Raw genomic sequence first — 19,679 nt, 5'->3', positions numbered from 1 at the left:
AGTGAACTGATTGGAAGAAAGCTGTTATATTGAGTGCGGCAACCTGAAGCGTCATCTCGATGAATTAGTCCTTGAACATTTGCAAGTTCTGTTTCTGTGGCGCAATTGGTTAGCGCGTTTCGCTGCGAACTGAAAAGTTGGTCGTTGGAGGACACGAAGGCAACCTTTTACCTTAACATTCATTGTCTCGCAAATTCTTGGGTTCGAATGTGTGTCTTGTCTGCCAGAAAATGTACCGCAAGCATTGCCAGCTGAGTGCCTCTGATTTTCCACCATTTATTCTGCGGTTGGATAACAGGCATATGAAAAATATCCAAAAAAACGAGGTTGGCTTGAACGAAGTCGGAATACTTCTTGACAGAGAAGGTTCGAAGGTTGCAAGCGAGCTCCTTCACACTGACATGGATATTTCTGCAGTGAGCGACATCAGACTGTTTCCACAATGAATGTCACTCCCTTTATTTTGGAAAAGTGAAATGGTATTCACATTCCGACTGGTTTCAGTTGATTTGTGAGAGATCGCTAAAGGATCAATCTCCGGTGAAGACGGCCTTTTACTCTCTCTCTGTTGGCCGAATCCAAAATGAAATTGGAGCTGGACCAATCATGCAAGAAATCAGGAATCACTTTAGCAAACAAAATACGGCCGAAAGCTGGAACTCTCTCATCCCAAAGGATGTGGATTGTGGTTCAATTCATAATTTGAAGTCTGATATTGACAGATCGTTTTTCGATTCGGGTACCAAGGAATATGAGTCCAAGACGGAGAAACAGAGATGAATTGCAGATCAACTCATGATCCAATTGAATGGGGCAGCAGGTTCGAGGGGCTGAATGGCCTTCTCTTGTCCCGATTTTCCAATACTGCTCAGCGCGGAGCTGGACGAATGGTAAAAAACATCAGACTAACTCCAGAATGAAAAAACGGGTGTTCAGAAGTCGATACCCTGAGATTGTGGAACGAACTGAACTCCTGTAGCAAAGCCAACAGCTGTCTCTCTGCAATAATAAGATGGGAAGAATTTCAGCAGTCCGCTTGGCGAGTTCAGTCGGTAGAGCATGAGACTCTGAATCTCAGGGTCGTGGGTTCGAGCCCCACGTTGGGCGATTTGTGTTCTACTTTTCACACTGGGTGATAAAATTTTTAAAGTGCAACCTCTTGTCTCCAGATTCGAAATGGGCACAACCCTGAGCTGTGTGAAAGGAAACCGTGAGCGTTGCCAAATATCCACTCCCTCCCGATTCTACCTTCTCGTTCCCTCCACAACGGACACGGACAGGGTATCGATTCAATTGGATTCACTTTTTGTTGTTATTAAAAATGTTGAAGGTCAGAAAATGTAATATTTAGGACATGCCAACGCTGGAACAATTCGCCTCTCTGATACCTCCTGATCCGCCCTTACCCTATTTGATTCTCCCTGTGCTCCTTATCATCGCTGATACGCTCTGTCTCTTCCCTTCCCCGATACCCTCAGAGAGTCCATGGTCCGCTTTGAACCTTGTCAGCGCCATTCACCTGCTCTGATACCTATTGATTGCCCCTTGCACAGATGCGCCCTGAGCCGCCTTACACTCTCCCATACTCGGCAGTCCTTCCCCTCTCTCAGATCTTAATACACTCTCTGATGCAATCTGACTGTCCCTTCCTCTCTCTGAGCCCCCTAACGCTCTCTGATGCCCTCTGATAGTACCTTCCCCTCTCTGAGATGCCCTTGCCACAATGGATCGCCACGAAGAAGCGATTAGACGCCCTGAGGCCTTCTCAGAACCCATTACCGTCCCTGCTATCAAAGTGCGGTGTAACTTCACAGGTGGATCTACCGGTCTGTGTTAAGGATGAGATCAAGAGTTTGATCGGTCGCTGCTGCTTCCGCCTCTGAGAGCTCTATCGGCGGTCGGTACCGATCTTCCTCCCACAAACTGGGTGTGGATGTATGAGTGCGCTGTTGATTTATAAACTTTGGTAGTTTACGTATGACAACGATGTTTATATATGAACTGTGGGTGTATCTCTACGAGTACGATGTTTATATATGAATTGTGGAATGAACAGGAGGGGCAATTCCTCCTGGGGTTATATTTTCTTCCACGACAATAACACAAAGGAATCGTTGGGTACAGAGCCGAAATAGCTCAGTTGGGAGAGCGTTAGACTGAAGATCTGAAGGTCCTTGGTTCAATCCCGAGTTTCGGCAGTTTTTGTTTGTTTCCTTTCTTCTTCCTTGCTTCGATTCTCGGATTTATTTGCAGTGAAATTTAATTCCCGCCACTGAAGGATTGGGGATTGAATAGAGAGACATCAAGGATGGGAATTATTTATATCGTTTGTATTTGGCTGTTATTTCACTGTTACCTTCTGCCTTTTTCTCTTGGTTTTGTCTCTCTCGGTGCCAGGTGACTATTTGATTTGTCCGAAACTGTTCCATTTTCCACACCTCGGGGCGGTCAGACCCGCTCTGTCTGTCTGTTGCTGCTGATGATCATTAATGGGAACAGGCCGCGAGTTAAACGTTTATCTGCAAATTGGAGAAAGACAAATCAAAAGAAAGACGTGTTTATCCTGCCCAGGGGCAAAGTTACAAAGGATGTAATTCAAAAACGGTCCCCGTGAATTTTTCTGTTGATTTTCTTTTTAAAGCTTCGATTTCAAAAGTTACAAAAACACGAAATAAATAAAGTAAATTACAAGAATCGAGTCCGTGATCATTATGTTACAGTATACTCTTTGCAAACGAGTTAACCGGCCGTACCAACGGCACATTAGGCTGTTTAATTAATTTTTGTACCTGCAGCGATTTCTGTACTTGGACCCCTAAATCTCTCTGCTCCTCCACAGCACCGAGTTTCTCACCATTTAGAAAATACTCTGATTTATCTTTCTTAGATTTAAAGTGTATGACCTCGGTCTCCCCCACATTGAACACTATTTGCCACAGTTTTGTCCACACACTTAATCTATCAATTCCCACTTTTCAATTTCCTGCTACCATCTGCGTTTCTTCCTGCGTCACCAGAAGGCTGCGTGTTCAAAACACGGGGTAACCGTTGCCTTTAGAGCTGATAGGGTTCTGTATCGTTCCGGAATGAATGTTTCAGCTGCTTTTTCTCAATAAACAGAACCTTGCTCTAAATTCTGGTTCTCTGGATCTCAAATTTGAGCAAATCGTTTCATTTTGCCCTCGACTTTTGATCTTGTGCTGCGGATGAAACTTTTGCAAAGAGGGAGAAGAAGTCCCCAAATCGCCCCACGTGTATCTCAAACGCTTTGGGAAGAAATTCTGTGTAAACAATCAGGAATTTAAATGCACCTCAATGACATGCACTTTCATTGAATGACTTTTTTTCGCCATTGGAATCGACGAGAAATCGCTGTCGGCTTTCATCTCACTGAAGTGCAGAGTGTGGCCGCCTTGTATCGGTCAATGTGTTAGTGACGAGTTTAGGTTAAGCACGGGTCGCGTTTATTTCTGAAATCTCACCAAGCACCGGGAAAAAGAAATTTGAATCAAACTGTCCCTGTAAGTGATGAATTGAAGGGAATATCGCTCCAAACAGATCTGGACAATGTGCAGCGCAGCCGCACAGGAGTTACAAATCCACCCTCTCGCCACTCGGCAATCGCATGAACTGAACTTTACTCTGGCCCGTGTCACCGCGCTGAAATCGAGTCTTTCACGGCCACATTTTTTCTTAACATAATAATTACTGATTTAAGAGTGAAAATTGTCGTCCACTTCACTGCAAGTGCAAGAGACAACTTTGTAGACACCGTGTAGTTTCACAGACCTGCTGGTTTGTCCTGCTCATTTCATCTCATCTCATTTTCCGCAAACCTGAATATTACTGGTACAGAGAATGGCGAATCACAGCTCAAAAATCAATCCTCTCTTCCACGAGCGGACTGAGTCTTTCAACATACAGGTGTTTAATGGCAAGGTGAGTTTAGTTTTCAGAAATAATACAGCACAGATTTTGACTCGTGCAAGCTGCACACATTTTATTTTGGAAAAGTAAACTGATTGGAAGAAAGCTGTTACATTGAGTGCGGCAACCTGAAGCGTCAGCTCGATGAATTAGTCCTTGAACATTTGCAAGGTCTGTTTCTGTGGCGCAATTGGTTAGCGCGATTCGCTGCGAACTGTAAAGTTGGTCGTCAGAGGACACGAAGGCAACCTTTTACCTTAACATTCATTGTCTCGCAAATTCTTGGGTTCGAATGTGTGTCTTGTCTGCCAGAAAATGTACCGCAAGCATTGCCAGCTGAGTGCGTCTGATTTTCCACCATTTATTCTGCGGTTGGATAACAGGCATATGAAAAATATCCAAAAAAACGAGGTTGGCTTGAACGAAGTCGGAATACTTCTTGACAGAGAAGGTTCGAAGGTTGCAAGCGAGCTCCTTCACACTGACATGGATATTTCTGCATTGAGCGACATCAGACTGTTTCCACAATGAATGTCACTCCCTTTATTTTGGAAAAGTGAAATGGTATTCACATTCCGACTGGTTTCAGTTGATTTGTGAGAGATCGCTAAAGGATCAATCTCCGGTGAAGACGGCCTTTTTCTCTCTCTCTGTTGGCCGAATCCAAAATGAAATTGGAGCTGGACTAATCATGCAAGAAATCAGGAATCACTTTAGCAAACAAAATACGGCCGAAAGCTGGAACTCTCTCATCCCAAAGGATGTGGATTGTGGTTCAATTCATAATTTGAAGTCTGATATTGACAGATCGTTTTTCGATTCGGGTACCAAGGAATATGAGTCCAAGACGGAGAAACAGAGATGAATTGCAGATCAACTCATGATCCAATTGAATGGGGCAGCAGGTTCGAGGGGCTGAATGGCCTTCTCTTGTCCCGATGTTCCGATACTGCTCAGCGCGGAGCTGGACGAATGGTAAAAGACATCAGACTAACTCCAGAATGAAAAAAACGGGTGTTCAGAAGTCGATACCCTGAGATTGTGGAACGAACTGAACTCCTGCAGCAAAGCCAACAGTTGTCTCTCTGCAATGATAAGATGGGAAGAATTTCAGCAGTCGGCCCGGCGAGCTCAGTCGGTAAAGCATGAGACTCTTAATCTCAGGGTCGTGGGTTCGAGCCCCACGTTGGGCGATTTGTGTTCCACTTTTCACAATCGGTGATAAAATTTTTAAAGTGCAACCTCTTGTCTCCAGATTCGAAATGGGCACAACCCTGAGCTGTGTGAAAGGAAACCGTGAGCGTTGCCAAATATCCACTCCCTATCGATTCTACCTTCTCGTTCCCTCCACATGGGACACGGACAGGTTATCGGTTCAATTGGATTCACTTTTTGTTGTTATTAAAAATGTTGATGGTCAGAAAATGTAATATTTAGGAGATGCCAACGCTGGAACAATTCGCCTCTCTGATACCTCCTGATCCCCCCTTACCCCATTTGATTCTCCCTGTGCTCCATATCATCGCTGATACGCTCTGTCTCTGACCTTCTCCGATACCCTCAGAGAGTCCATGATTCACTTTGAACCTTGTCAGCGCCATTCACCTGCTCTGACACCTATTGATTGCCCCTTACACAGATGCGCCCTGAGCCGCCTTACACTCTCCCATACTCGGCAGTCCTTCCCCTCTCTCAGATCTTAATACACTCTCTGATGCCATCTGACTTCCCGCTCTCCTCTTTGAGCCCCCTTGCACTCTCTGATGCCCTCTGATAGTACCTTCCCCTCTCTGAGATGCCCTTGCCACAATGGATCGCCACAAAGAAGCGATTAGACGCCCTGAGGCCTTCTCAGAAGCAATTACCGTCCCTGCTATCAAAGTGCGGTGCAACTTCACAGGTGGATCTCCCGGTCTGTGTTAAGGATGAGATCAAGAGTTTGATCGGTCGCTGCTGCTTCCGCCTCTGAGAGCTCTGTCGGCGGTCGGTACCGATCTTCCTCCCACAAACTGGGTGTGGATGTGTGAGTGCGCTGTTGATTTATAAACTTTGGTAGTTTACGTATGACAACGATGTTTATATATGAACTGTGGGTGTATCTCTACGAGTACGATGTTTATATATGAATTGTGGAATGAACAGGAGGGGCAATTCCTCCTGAGGTTATATTTTCTTCCACGACAATAACACATAGTAATCGTTGGGTACAGAGCCGAAATAGCTCAGTTGGGAGAGCGTTAGACTGAAGATCTGAAGGTCCTTGGTTCAATCCCGAGTTTCGGCAGTTTTTGTTTGTTTACTTTCTTCTTCCTTGCTTCGATTCTCGGATTGATTTGCAGTGAAATTTAATTCCCGCCACTGAAGGATTGGGGATTGAATAGAGAGACATCAAGGATCGGAATTATTTATATCGTTTGTATTTGGCTGTTATTTCACTGTTACCTTCTGCCTTTTTCTCTTGGTTTTGTCTCTCTCGGTGCCAGGTGACTATTTGATTTGGCCGAAACTGTTCCATTTTCCACATCTCGGGGCGGTCAGATCGCTCTGTCTGTCTGTTGCTGCTGATGATCATTAATGGGAACAGGCCGCGAGTTAAACGTTTATCTGCAAATTGGAGAAAGACAAATCAAAAGAAAGACGTGTTTATCCTGCCCAGGGGCAAAGTTACAACGGATGTAATTCAAAAACGGTCCCCGTGAATTTTTCTGTTGATTTTCTTTTTAAAGCTTCGAATTCAAAAGTTACAAAAACGCGAAATAAATAAAGTAAATTACAAGAATCGAGTCCGTGATCATTATGTTACAGTATACTCTTTGCAAACGAGTTAACCGGCCGTACCAACGGCACATTAGGCTGTTTAATTAATTTTTGTATCTGCAGCGATTTCTGCACTTGGACCCCTAAATCTCTCTGCTCCTCCACAGCACCGACTTTCTCACCATTTAGAAAATACTCTGATTTATCTTTCTTAGATTTAAAGTGTATGACCTCGGTCTTCCCCACATTGAACTCTATTTGCCACAGTTTTGTCCACACACTTAATCTATCAATTCCCACTTTTCAATTTCCTGCTACCATCTGCGTTTCTTCCTGCGTCACCAGAAGGCTGCGTGTTCAAAACACGGGGTAACCGTTGCCTTTAGAGCTGATAGGGTTCTGTATCGTTCCGGAATGAATGTTTCATCTGCTTTTTCTCAATAAACAGAACCTTGCTCTATATTCTGGTTCTCAGGATCTCAAATTTGAGCAAATCGTTTCATTTTGCCCTCGACTTTTGATCTTGTGCTGCGGATGAAACTTTTGCAAAGAGGGAGAAGAAGTCCCCAAATCGCCCCACGTGTATCTCAACCGTGTTGGGAAGAAGTTCTGTGTAAACAATCAGGAATTTAAAGGCACCTCAATGAACTGCACTTTCATTGAATGACTTTTTTTCGCCATTGGAATCGACGAGAAATCGCTGTCGGCTTTCATCTCACTGAAGTGCAGAGTGTGGCCGCCTTGTATCGGTCAATGTGTTAGTGACGAGTTTGGGTTAAGCACGGGTCGCGTTTATTTCTGAAATCTCACCAAGCACCGGGAAAAATAAACTTAGAATCAAACTGTCCCTGTAAGTGATGAATTGAAGGGAATATCGCTCCAAACAGATCTGGACAACGTGCAGCGCAGCCGCACAGGAGTTCCAAATCCACCCTCTCGCCACTCGGCAATCGCATTAACTGAACTTTACTCTGGCCCATGTCACCGCGCTGAAATCGAGTCTTTCACGGCCACATTTTTTCTTAACATAATAATTACTGGTTTAAGAGTGAAAATTGTCGTCCACTTCACTGCAAGTGCAAGAGACAACTTTGTAGACACCGTGTAGTGTCACAGACCTGCTGGTTTGTCCTGCTCATTTCATCTCATCTCATTTTCCGCAAACCTGAATATTACTGGAACAGAGAATGGCGAATCACAGCTCAAAAATCAATCCTCTCTTCCACGAGCGGACTGAGTCTTTCAACATACAGGTGTTTAATGGCAAGGTGAGTTTAATTTTCAGAAATAATACAGCACAGATTTTGACTCGTGCAAGCTGCACACATTTTATTTTGGAAAAGTAAACTGATTGGAAGAAAGCTGTTACATTGAGTGCGGCAACCTGAAGCGTCAGCTCGATGAATTCGTCCTTGAACATTTGCAAGTTCTGTTTCTGTGGCGCAATTGGTTAGCGCGTTTCGCTGCGAACTGAAAAGTTGGTCGTTGGAGGACACGAAGACAACCTTTTACCTTAACATTCATTGTCTCGCAAATTCTTGGGTTCGAATGTGTGTCTTGTCTGCCAGAAAATGTACCGCAAGCATTGCCAGCTGAGTGCGTCTGATTTTCCACCATTTATTCTGCGGTTGGATAACAGGCATATGAATAATATCCACAAAAACGAGGTTGGCTTAAACGAAGTCGGAATACTTCTTGGCAGAGAAGGTTCGAAGGTTGCAAGCGAGCTCCTTCACACTGACATGGATATTTCTGCAGTGAGCGACATCAGACTGTTTCCACAATGAATGTCACTCCCTTTATTTTGGAAAAGTGAAATGGTATTCACATTCCGACTGGTTTCAGTTGATTTCTGAGAGATCGCTAAAGGATCAATCTCCGGTGAAGACGGCCTTTTTCTCTCTCTCTGTTGGCCGAATCCAAAATGAAATTGGAGCTGGACTAATCATGCAAGAAATCAGGAATCACTTTAGCAAACAAAATACGGCCGAAAGCTGGAACTCTCTCATCCCAAAGGATGTGGATTGTGGTTCAATTCATAATTTGAAGTCTGATATTGACAGATCGTTTTTCGATTCGGGTACCAAGGAATATGAGTCCAAGACGGAGAAACAGAGATGAATTGCAGATCAACTCATGATCGAATTGAATGGGGCAGCAGGTTCGAGGGGCTGAATGGCCTTCTCTTGTCCCGATGTTCCGATACTGCTCAGCGCGGAGCTGGACGAATGGTAAAAGACATCAGACTAACTCCAGAATGAAAAAACGGGTGTTCAGAAGTCGATACCCTGAGATTGTGGAACGAACTGAACTCCTGCAGCAAAGCCAACAGTTGTCTCTCTGCAATGATAAGATGGGAAGCATTTCAACAGTCGGCCCGGCTAGCTCAGTCGGTAGAGCATGAGACTCTTAATCTCAGGGTCGTGGGTTCGAGCCCCACGTTGGGCGATTTGTGTTCCACTTTTCACACTCGGTGATAAAATTTTTAAAGTGCAACCTCTTGTCTCCAGATTCGAAACAGGCACAACCCTGAGCTGTGTGAAAGGAAACCGTGAGCGTTGCCAAATATCCACTCCCTATCGATTCTACCTTCTCGTTCCGTCCACATGGGACAGGACAGGTTATCGGTTCAATTGGATTCACTTTTTGTTGTTATTAAAAATGTTGAAGGTCAGAAAATGTAATATTTAGGAGATGCCAACGCTGGAACAATTCGCCTCTCTGATACCTCCTGATCCCCACTTACCCGATTTGATTCTCCCTGTGCTCCTTATCATCGCTGATACGCTCTGTCTCTTACCTTCTCCGATACCCTCAGAGAGTCCATGATCCACTTTGAACCTTATCAGCGCCATTCACCTGCTCTGATACCGATTGATTTCCCCTTACTCAGATGCGCCCTGAGCCGCGTTGCACTCTCCCATACTCGGCAGTCCTTCCCCTCTCTCAGATCTTAATACACTCTCTGATGCCATCTGACTGCCCGCTCTTCTCTTCGAGCACCCTTACACTCTCTGATGCCCTCTGATAGTACCTTCCCCTCTCTGAGATGCCCTTGCCCCAATGGATCGCCACGAAGAAGCGATTAGACGCCCTGAGGCCTTCTCAGAACCAATTACCGTCCCTGCTATCAAAGTGCGGTGCAACTTCACAGGTGGATCTATCGGTCTGTGATAAGGATGAGATCAAGAGTTTCATCGGTCGCTGCTGCTTCCGCCTCTGAGAGCTCTATCGGCAGTCGGTACCGATCTTCCTCCCATAAACTGGGTGTGGATGTATGAGTGCGCTGTTGAGTTCGGATCGGTCAATGCCCTGTGGGTGGCGGAGAGGGCCCAGGGGCTATGTGGCCGGGTCCTGCTCCGACTTCTTGTGTTCTTTAGATTTGTGGTTGGGATCAGATCAGCCATGATCTTATTGAATGGCGGAGCAGGCTCGAGGGGCCGATTGGCCTACTCCTGCTCCAATTTCTTATGTTCTTATGTTCTTATGTTATGATTTATAAACTTTGGTAGTTTACGTATGACAACGATGTTGATATATGAACTGTTGGTGTATCTCTATGAGTACGATATTTATATATGAATTGTGGAATGAACAGGAGGGGCAATTCCTCCTGGGGTTATATTTTCTTCCACGACAATAACACAAAGTAAGCGTTGGGTGTAGAGCCGAAATAGCTCAGTTGGGAGAGCGTTAGACTGAAGATCTGAAGGTCCTTGGTTCAATCCCGAGTTTCGGCAGTTTTTGGTTGTTCACTTTCTTCTTCCTTGCTTCGATTCTCTGATTTATTTGCAGTGAAATTTAATTCCCGCCACTGTTGGATTGGGGATTGAACAGAGAGACATCAAGGATGGGAAATATTTATATCGTTTGCATTTGGCTGTTATTTCACTGTTACCTTCTGCCTTTTTCTCTTGGTTTTGTCTCTCTCGGTGCCAGGTGACTGTTTACTTTGTTATTAACTGATCCGTTTTCCACATCTCGGGGCGGTCAGACCCGCTCTGTCTGTCTGTTGCTGCTGATGATCATTAATGGGAACAGGCCGCGAGTCAAACGTTTATCTGCAAATTGGAGAAAGACAAATAAAAAGAAAGACCTGTTTATCCTGCCCAGGGGCAAAGTTACAACGGATGTAATTCAAAAACGGTCCCCGTGAATTTTTCTGTGGATTTTCTTTGTAAAGCTTCGATTTCAAAAGTTACAAAAACGCGAAATAAATAAAGTAAATTACAAGAATCGAGTCCGTGATCATTATGTTACAGTATACTCTTTGCAAACGAGTTAACCGGCCGTATCAACGGCACATTAGGCTGTTTAATAAATTTTTGTACCTGCAGCGATTTCTGTACTTTGACCCCGAAATCTCTCTGCTCCTCCACAGCACCGAGTTTCTCACCATTTAGAAAATACTCTGATTTATCTTTCTTAGATTTAAAGTGTGTGACCTCGGTCTCCCCCACATTGAACACTATTTGCCACAGTTTTGTCCACACACTTAATCTATCAATTCCCACTTTTCAATTTCCTGCTACCATCTGCATTGCTTCCTGCGTCACCAGAAGGCTGCGTGTTCAAAACACGGGGTAACCGTTGCCTTTAGAGCTGATAGGGTTCTGTATCGTTCCGGAATGAATGTTTCATCTGCTTTTTCTCAATAAACAGAACCTTGCTCTATATTCTGGTTCTCTGGATCTCAAATTTGAGCAAATCGTTTCATTTTGCCCTCGACTTTTGATCTTGTGCTGCGGATGAAACTTTTGCAAAGAGGGAGAAGAAGTCCCCAAATCGCCCCACGTGTATCTCAAACGCGTTGGGAAGAAGTTCTGTGTGAACAATCAGGAATTTAAAGGCACCTCAATGACCTGCACTTTCATTGAATGACTTTTTTTCGCCATTGGAATCGACGAGAAATCGCTGTCTGCTTTCATCTCACGGAAGTGGAGAGTGTGGCCGCCTTGTATCGGTCAACGTGTTAGTGACGAGTTTGGGTTAAGCACGGGTCGCGTTTATTTCTGAAATCTCACCAAGCACCGGGAAAAATAAACTTAGAATCAAACTGTCCCTGTAAGTGATGAATTGAAGGGAATATCGCTCCAAACAGATCTGGACAATGTGCAGCGCAGCCGCACAGGAGTTATAAATCCACCCTCTCGCCACTCGGCAATCGCATGAACTGAACTTTACTCTGGCCCTTGTCACCGCGCTGAAATCGAGTCTTTCTCGGCCACATTTTTTCTTAACATAATAATTACTGGTTTAAGAGTGAAAATTGTCGTCCACTTCACTGTAAGTGCAAGAGACAACTTTGTAGACACCGTGTAGTGTCACAGACCTGCTGGTTTGTCCTGCTCATTTCATCTCATCTCATTTTCCGCAAACCTGAATATTACTGGATCAGAGAATGGCGAATCACAGCTCAAAAATCAATCCTCTCTTCCACGAGCGGACTGAGTCTTTCAACATACAGGTGTTTAATGGCAAGGTGAGTTTAATTTTCAGAAATAATACAGCACAGATTTTGACTCGTGCAAGCTGCACACATTTTATTTTGGAAAAGTAAACTGATTGGAAGAAAGCTGTTACATTGAGTGCGGCAACCTGAAGCGTCAGCTCGATGAATTAGTCCTTGAACATTTGCAAGTTCTGTTTCTGTGGCGCAATTGGTTAGCGCGTTTCGCTGCGAACTGAAAAGTTGGTCGTTAGAGGACACGAAGGCAACCTTTTACCTTAACATTCATTGTCTCGCAAATTCTTGGGTTCGAATGTGTGTCTTGTCTGCCAGAAAATGTACCGCAAGCATTGCCAGCTGAGTGCGTCTGGTTTTCCACCATTTATTCTGCGGTTGGAAAACAGGCATATGAAAAATATCCAAAAAAACGAGGTTGGCTTGAACGAAGTCGGAATACTTCTTGACAGAGAAGGTTCGAAGGTTGCAAGCGAGCTCCTTCACACTGACATGGATATTTCTGCATTGAGCGACATCAGACTGTTTCCACAATGAATGTCACTCCCTTTATTTTGGAAAAGTGAAATGGTATTCACATTCCGACTGGTTTCAGTTGATTTGTCAGAGATCGCTAAAGGATCAATCTCCGGTGAAGACGGCCTTTTTCTCTCTCTCTGTTGGCCGAATCCAAAATGAAATTGGAGCTGGACTAATCATGCAAGAAATCAGGAATCACTTTAGCAAACAAAATACGGCCGAAAGCTGGAACTCTCTCATCCCAAAGGATGTGGATTGTGGTTCAATTCATAATTTGAAGTCTGATATTGACAGATCGTTTTTCGATTCGGGTACCAAGGAATATGAGTCCAAGACGGAGAAACAGAGATGAATTGCAGATCAACTCATGATCCAATTGAATGGGGCAGCAGGTTCGAGGGGCTGAATGGCCTTCTCTTGTCCCGATGTTCCGATACTGCTCAGCGCGGAGCTGGACGAATGGTAAAAGACATCAGACTAACTCCAGAATGAAAAAAACGGGTGTTCAGAAGTAGATACCCTGAGATTGTGCAACGAACTGAACTCCTGCAGCAAAGCCAACAGCTGTCTCTCTGCAATAATAAGATGGGAAGAATTTCAGCAGTCTGCCCGGCTAGCTCAGTCGGTAGAGCATGAGACTTTTAATCTCAGGGTCGTGGGTTCGAGCCCCACGTTGGGCGATTTGTGTTCCACTTTTCACACTCGGTGATAAAATTTTTAAAGTGCAACCTCTTGTCTCCAGATTCGAAACAGGCACAACCCTGAGCTGTGTGAAAGGAAACCGTGAGCGTTGCCAAATATCCACTCCCTATCGATTCAACCTTCTCGTTCCCTCCACATGGGACACGGACAGGTTATCGGTTCAATTGGATTCACTTTTTGTTGTTATTAAAAAAGTTGAAGTTCAGAAAATGTAATATTTAGGAGATGCCAACGCTGGAACAATTCGCCTCTCTGATACCTCCTGATCCCCCCTTACCCCATTTGATTCTCCCTGTGCTCCTTATCATCGCTGATACGCTCTGTCTCTTACCTTCTCCGATACCCTCAGAGAGTCCATGATTCACTTTGAACCTTGTCAACGCCATTCACGTGCTCTGATACCTATTGATTGCCCCTTACACAGATGCGCCCTGAGCCGCCTTACACTCTCCCATACTCGGCAGTCCTTCCCCTCTCTCAGATCTTAATACACTCTCTGATGTCATCTGACTTCCCGCTCTCCTCTTTGAGCCCCCTTGCACTCTCTGATGCCCTCTGATAGTACCTTCCCCTCTCTGAGATGCCCTTGCCACAAAGGATCGCCACTAAGAAGCGATAAGACGCCCTGAGGCCTTCTCAGAAGCAATTACCGTCCCTGCTATCAAAGTGCGGTGTAACTTCACAGGTGGATCTACCGGTCTGTGTTAAGGATGAGATCAAGAGTTTGATCGGTCGCTGCTGCTTCCGCCTCTGAGAGCTCTATCGGCGGTCGGTACCGATCTTCCTCCCACAAACTGGGTGTGGATGCATGAGTGCGCTGTTGATTTATAAACTTTGGTAGTTTACGTATGACAACGATGTTTATATATGAAATGTGGGTGTATCTCTATGAGTACGATGTTTATATATGAATTGTGGAATGAACAGGAGGGGCAATTCCTCCTGGGGTTATATTTTCTTCCACGACAATAACACAAAGTAATTGTTGGGGACAGAGCCGAAAGAGCTCAGTTGGGAGAGCGTTAGACTGAAGGTCCTTGGTTCAATCCCGAGTTTCGGCAGTTTTTGTTTGTTTACTTTCTTCTTCCTTGCTTCGATTCTCGGATTTATTTGCAGTGGAATTTAATTCCCGCCACTGAAGGATTGGGGATTGAATAGAGAGACATCAAGGACGGGAAATATTTATATCGTTTGTATTTGGCTGTTATTTCTCTGTTATCTTCTGCCTTTGTCTCTTGGTTTTGTCTCTCTCGGTGCCGGGTGACAATTTGATTTGTCCGAAACTGATCCATTTTCCACATCTCGGGGCAGTCAGACCCGCTCTGTCTGTCTGTTGCTGCTGATGATCATTAATGGCAACAGGCCGCGAGTTTAACGTTTACCTGCAAATTGGAGAAAGACAAATAAAAAGAAAGACGTGTTTATCCTGCCCAGGGGCAAAGTTACAACGGATGTAATTCAAAAAACCGTCCCCGTGAATTTTTCTGTGGATTTTCTTTTTAAAGCTTCGAATTCAAAAGTTATAAAAACGCGAAATAAATAAAGTAAATTACAAGAATCGAGTCCGTGATCATTATGTTACAGTATACTCTTTGCAAACGAGTTAACCGGCCGTACCAACGGCACATTAGGCTGTTTAATTAATTTTTGTACCTGCAGCGATTTCTGTACTTGGACCCCTAAATCTCTCTGCTCCTCCACAGCACCGAGTTTCTCACCATTTAGAAAATACTCTGATTTATCATTCTGAGATTTAAAGTGTATGACCTCGGTCTCCCCCACATTGAACTCTATTTGCCACAGTTTTGTCCACACACTTAATCTATCAATTCCCACTTTTCAATTTCCTGCTCCCATCTGCATTACTTCCTGCGTCACCAGAAGGCTGCGTGTTCAAAACACGGGGTAACCGTTGCCTTTAGAGCTGATAGGATTCTGTATCGTTCCGGAATGAATGTTTCATCTGCTTTTTCTCAATGAACAGAACCTTGCTCTAAATTCTGGTTCTCTGGTTCTCAAATTTCAGCAAATCGTTTCATTTTGCCCTCGACTTTTGATCTTGTGCTGCGGATGAAACTTGTGCAAAGAGGGAGAAGAAGTCCCCAAATCGCCCCACGTGTATCTCAAGCGCTTTGGGAAGAGGTTCTGTGTAAACAATCAGGAATTTAAAGGCACCTCAATGACCTGCACTTTCATTGAATGACTTAATTTTCGCCATTGGAATCGACGAGAAATCGCTGTCGGCTTTCATCTCACTGAAGTGGAGAGTGTGGCCGCCTTGTATCGGTCAACGTGTTAGTGACGAGTTTGGGTTGAGCACGGGTCGCGTTTTTTTCTGAAATCTCACCAAGCACCGGGGAAAAGAAGGTTAGAATCAAACCGTCCCTGTAAGTGATGAATTGAAGGGTACATCGCTCCAAACAGATCTGCACAATGTGCAGCGCAGCCGCACAGGCGTTACAAATCCACCCTCTCGCCATTCGGCAATCGCATCAACTGAACTTTACTCTGGCCCGTGTCACCGCGCTGAAATCGAGTCTTTCTCGGCCACATTTTTTCTTAACATAATAATTACTGGTTCAAGAGTGAAAAATGTCGTCCACTTCACTGTAAGTGCAAGAGACAACTTTGTAGACACGGTGTCGTGTCACAGACCTGCAGGTTTGTCCTGCTCATTTCATCTCATCTCATTTTCCGCAGACCTGAATATTACTGGAACAGAGAATGGCGAATCACACCTCAAAAATCAATCCTCTCTTCCACGAGCGGACTGAGTCTTTCAACATACAGGTGTTTGATGGCAAGGTGAGTTTAATTTTCAGAAATGATACAGCACAGATTTTCACTCGTGCAAGCTGCACACCCTTTATTTTGGAAAAGTAAACTGATTGGAAGAAAACTGTTACATTGAGCGCGGCAACCTGAAGCTTCAGCTCGATGAATTCGTCCTTCACCATTTGCAAGCTCTGTTTCTGTGGCGCAATTGGTTAGCGCGTTCGGCTGGTAACTGAAAAGTTGGTGGTTTGAACCCACTGGAGAGCGCTAAAGCAGCATTTTACCTTAACATTCATTGTCTCGCATTTCTTGGGTTCGATTGTGTGTCTTATCTCCCAGAAAATGTACCGCAAGCATTGCCAGCTGAGTGCGTCTGATTTTCCACCATTTATTCTGCGGTTGGATAACAGGCATATGAAAAATATCCAAAAAAACGAGGTTGGCTTGAACGAAGTCGGAATACATCTTGACAGAGAAGGTTCGAAGGTTGCAAGCGAGCTCCTTCACACTGACATGGATATTTCTGCAGTGAGCGACATCAGACTGTTTCCACAATGAATGTCACTCCCTTTATTTTGAAAAAGTGAAATGGTATTCACATTCCGACTGGTTTCAGTTGATTCGTGAGAGATCGCTAAAGGATCAATCTCCGGTGAAGACGGCCTTTTTCTCTCTCTCTGTTGCCCGAATCCAAAATGAAATTGGAGCTGGACTAATCATGCAAGAAATCAGGATTCACTTTAGCAAACAAAATACGGCCGAAAGCTGGAACTCTCTTATTCCAAAGGATGTGGATTGTGGTTCAATTCATAATTTGAAGTCTGATATTGACAGATCGTTTTTCGATTCGGGTACCAAGGAATATGAGTCCAAGACGGAGAAACAGAGATGAATTGCAGATCAACTCATGATCCAATTGAATGGGGCAGCAGGTTCGAGGGGATGAATGGCCTTCTCTTGTCCCGATGTTCCGATACTGCTCAGCGCGGAGCTGGACGAATGGTAAAAGACATCAGACGAACTCCAGAATGAAAAAAACGGGTGTTCAGAAGTCGATACCCTGAGATTGTGGAACGAACTGAACTCCTGCAGCAAAGCCAACAGTTGTCTCTCTGCAATGATAAGATGGGAAGAATTTCAGCAGTCGGCCCGGCTAGCTCAGTCGGTAGAGCATGATACTCTTAATTTCAGGGTTGTGGGTTCGAGCCCCACGTTGGGCGATTTGTGTTCTACTTTTCACACTCGGTGATAAAATTTTTAAAGTGCAACCTCTTGTCTCCAGATTCGAAACAGGCACAACCCTGAGCTGTGTGAAAGGAAACCGTGAGCGTTTCCAAATATCCACTCCCTCTCGATTCTACCTTCTCGTTCCCTCCACATGGGACACGGACAGGTTATCGGTTCAATTGGATTCACTTTTTGTTGTTATTAAAAATGTTGAAGGTCAGAAAATGTAATATTTAGGAGATGCCAACGCTGGAACAATTCGCCTCTCTGATACCTCCTGATCCCCCCTTACCCCATTTGATTCTCCCTGTGCTCCGTATCATCGCTGATACGCTCTGTCTCTTACCTTCTCCGATACCCTCAGAGAGTCCATGATTCACTTTGAACCTTGTCAGCGCCATTCGCCTGCTCTGATACCTATTGATTGCCCCTTACACAGATGCGCCCTGAGCCGCCTTGCACCCTCCCATACTCGGCAGTCCATCCCCTCTCTCAGATCTTAAAACACTCTCTGATGCCATCTGACTGCCCGCTCTCCTCTTTGAGCCCCCTTACACTCTCTGATGCCCACTGATAGTACCTTCTCCTCTCTGAGATGCCCTTGCCACAATGGATCGCCACTAAGAAGCGATTAGACGCCCTGAGGCCTTCTCAGCAGCAATTACCGTCCCTGCTATCAAAGTGCGGTGTAACTTCACAGGTGGATTGACCGGTCTGTGTTAAGGATGAGATCAAGTGTTTGATCGGTCGCTGCTGCTTCCGCCTCTGAGAGCTCTATCGGCGGTCGGGACCGATCTTCCTCCCACAAACTGGGTGTGGATGCATGAGTGCGCTGTTGATTTATAAACTTTGGTAGTTTACGTATGACAACGATGTTTATATATGAACTGTGGGTGTATCTCTACGAGTACGATGTTTATATATGAATTGTGGAATGAACAGGAGGGGCAATTCCTCCTGGAGTTATATTTTCTTCCACGACAATAACACAAAGTAATCGTTGGGTACAGAGCCGAAATAGCTCAGTTGGGAGAGCATTAGACTGAAGATCTGAAGGTCCTTGGTTCAATCCCGAGTTTCGGCAGTTTTTGTTTGTTTACTTTCTTCTTCCTTGCTTCGATTCTCGGATTTATTTGCAGTGAAATTTAATTCCCGCCACTGAAGGATTGGGGATTGAATAGAGAGACATCAAGGATGGGAATTATTTGTATCGTTTGTATTTGGCTGTTATTTCACTGTTACCTTCTGCCTTTTTCTCTTGGTTTTGTCTCTCTCGGTGCCAGGTGACTATTTGATTTGTCCGAAACTGTTCCATTTTCCACATCTCGGGGCGGTCAGACCCGCTCTGTCTGTCTGTTGCTGCTGATGATCATTAATGGGAACAGGCCGCGAGTTAAACGTTTATCTGCAAATTGGAGAAAGACAAATCAAAAGAAAGACGTGTTTATCCTGCCCAGGGGCAAAGTTACAACGGATGTAATTCAAAAACGGTCCCCGTGAATTTTTCTGTTGATTTTCTTTTTAAAGCTTCGATTTCAAAAGTTACAAAAATGCGAAATAAATCAAGTAAATTACAAGAATCGAGTCCGTGATCATTATGTTACAGTGTACTCTTTGCAAACGAGTTAACCGGCCGTACCAACGGCACATCAGGCTGTTTCATTAATTTTTGTACCTGCAGCGATTTCTGTACTTGGACCCCGAAATCTCTCTGCTCCTCCACAGCACCGAGTTTCTCACCATTTAGAAAATACTCTGATTTATCTTTCTTCGATTTAAAGTGTATGACCTCGGTCTCCCCCACATTGAACACTATTTGCCACAGTTTTGTCCACACACTTAATCTATCAATTCCCACTTTTCAATTTCCTGCTACCATCTGCATTACTTCCTGCGTCACCAGAAGGCTGCGTGTTCAAAACACGGGGTAACCGTTGCCTTTAGAGCTGATAGGGTTCTGTATCGTTCCGGAATGAATGTTTCATCTGCTTTTTCTCAATAAACAGAACCTTGCTCTATATTCTGGTTCTCTGGATCTCAAATTTGAGCAAATCGTTTCATTTTGCCCTCGACTTTTGATCTTGTGCTGCGGATGAAACTTTTGCAAAGAGGGAGAAGAAGTCCCCAAATCGCCCCACGTGTATCTCAAACGCGTTGAGAAGAAGTTCTGTGTAAACAATCAGGAATTTAAAGGCACCTCAATGACCTGCACTTTCATTGAATGAGTTTTTTTCGACATTGGAATCGACGAGAAATCGCTGTCGGCTTTCATCTCACTGAAGTGGAGAGTGTGGCCGCCTTGTATCGG

General features: G+C 44.6%; 9 non-coding genes across 9 annotated transcripts; all 9 read left to right on the top strand.

Moving 5' to 3' along the window:
* Positions 1-1,034: 1,034 nt before the first annotated feature.
* On the top strand, positions 1,035-1,107 carry trnaq-cug (transfer RNA glutamine (anticodon CUG)). The gene has a single exon. It is a non-coding gene; the product is annotated as a tRNA-Gln (tRNA).
* Positions 1,108-2,125: 1,018 nt separating this feature from the next.
* Positions 2,126-2,198, top strand: trnaf-gaa (transfer RNA phenylalanine (anticodon GAA)). The gene has a single exon. It is a non-coding gene; the product is annotated as a tRNA-Phe (tRNA).
* A 2,849-nt stretch (positions 2,199-5,047) lies between these two features.
* trnak-cuu (transfer RNA lysine (anticodon CUU)) lies at positions 5,048-5,120 on the top strand. Its single transcript has one exon. It is a non-coding gene; the product is annotated as a tRNA-Lys (tRNA).
* Positions 5,121-6,138: 1,018 nt separating this feature from the next.
* trnaf-gaa (transfer RNA phenylalanine (anticodon GAA)) lies at positions 6,139-6,211 on the top strand. The gene has a single exon. It is a non-coding gene; the product is annotated as a tRNA-Phe (tRNA).
* Positions 6,212-9,059: 2,848 nt separating this feature from the next.
* trnak-cuu (transfer RNA lysine (anticodon CUU)) lies at positions 9,060-9,132 on the top strand. Its single transcript has one exon. It is a non-coding gene; the product is annotated as a tRNA-Lys (tRNA).
* A 1,219-nt stretch (positions 9,133-10,351) lies between these two features.
* On the top strand, positions 10,352-10,424 carry trnaf-gaa (transfer RNA phenylalanine (anticodon GAA)). The gene has a single exon. It is a non-coding gene; the product is annotated as a tRNA-Phe (tRNA).
* A 2,850-nt stretch (positions 10,425-13,274) lies between these two features.
* On the top strand, positions 13,275-13,347 carry trnak-uuu (transfer RNA lysine (anticodon UUU)). Its single transcript has one exon. It is a non-coding gene; the product is annotated as a tRNA-Lys (tRNA).
* Positions 13,348-17,291: 3,944 nt separating this feature from the next.
* On the top strand, positions 17,292-17,364 carry trnak-cuu (transfer RNA lysine (anticodon CUU)). The gene has a single exon. It is a non-coding gene; the product is annotated as a tRNA-Lys (tRNA).
* Positions 17,365-18,382: 1,018 nt separating this feature from the next.
* trnaf-gaa (transfer RNA phenylalanine (anticodon GAA)) lies at positions 18,383-18,455 on the top strand. Its single transcript has one exon. It is a non-coding gene; the product is annotated as a tRNA-Phe (tRNA).
* The last annotated feature ends 1,224 nt before the right edge of the window (positions 18,456-19,679 follow it).

The sequence above is a fragment of the Heptranchias perlo genome, chromosome 20 (assembly GCF_035084215.1).
Source record: "Heptranchias perlo isolate sHepPer1 chromosome 20, sHepPer1.hap1, whole genome shotgun sequence".
NCBI classification, from domain to species: Eukaryota; Metazoa; Chordata; class Chondrichthyes; order Hexanchiformes; family Hexanchidae; genus Heptranchias; species Heptranchias perlo.
The sequence above is the reverse complement of the archived record's forward strand: the minus strand, read 5'-3'. Positions and strand labels throughout refer to the sequence as shown.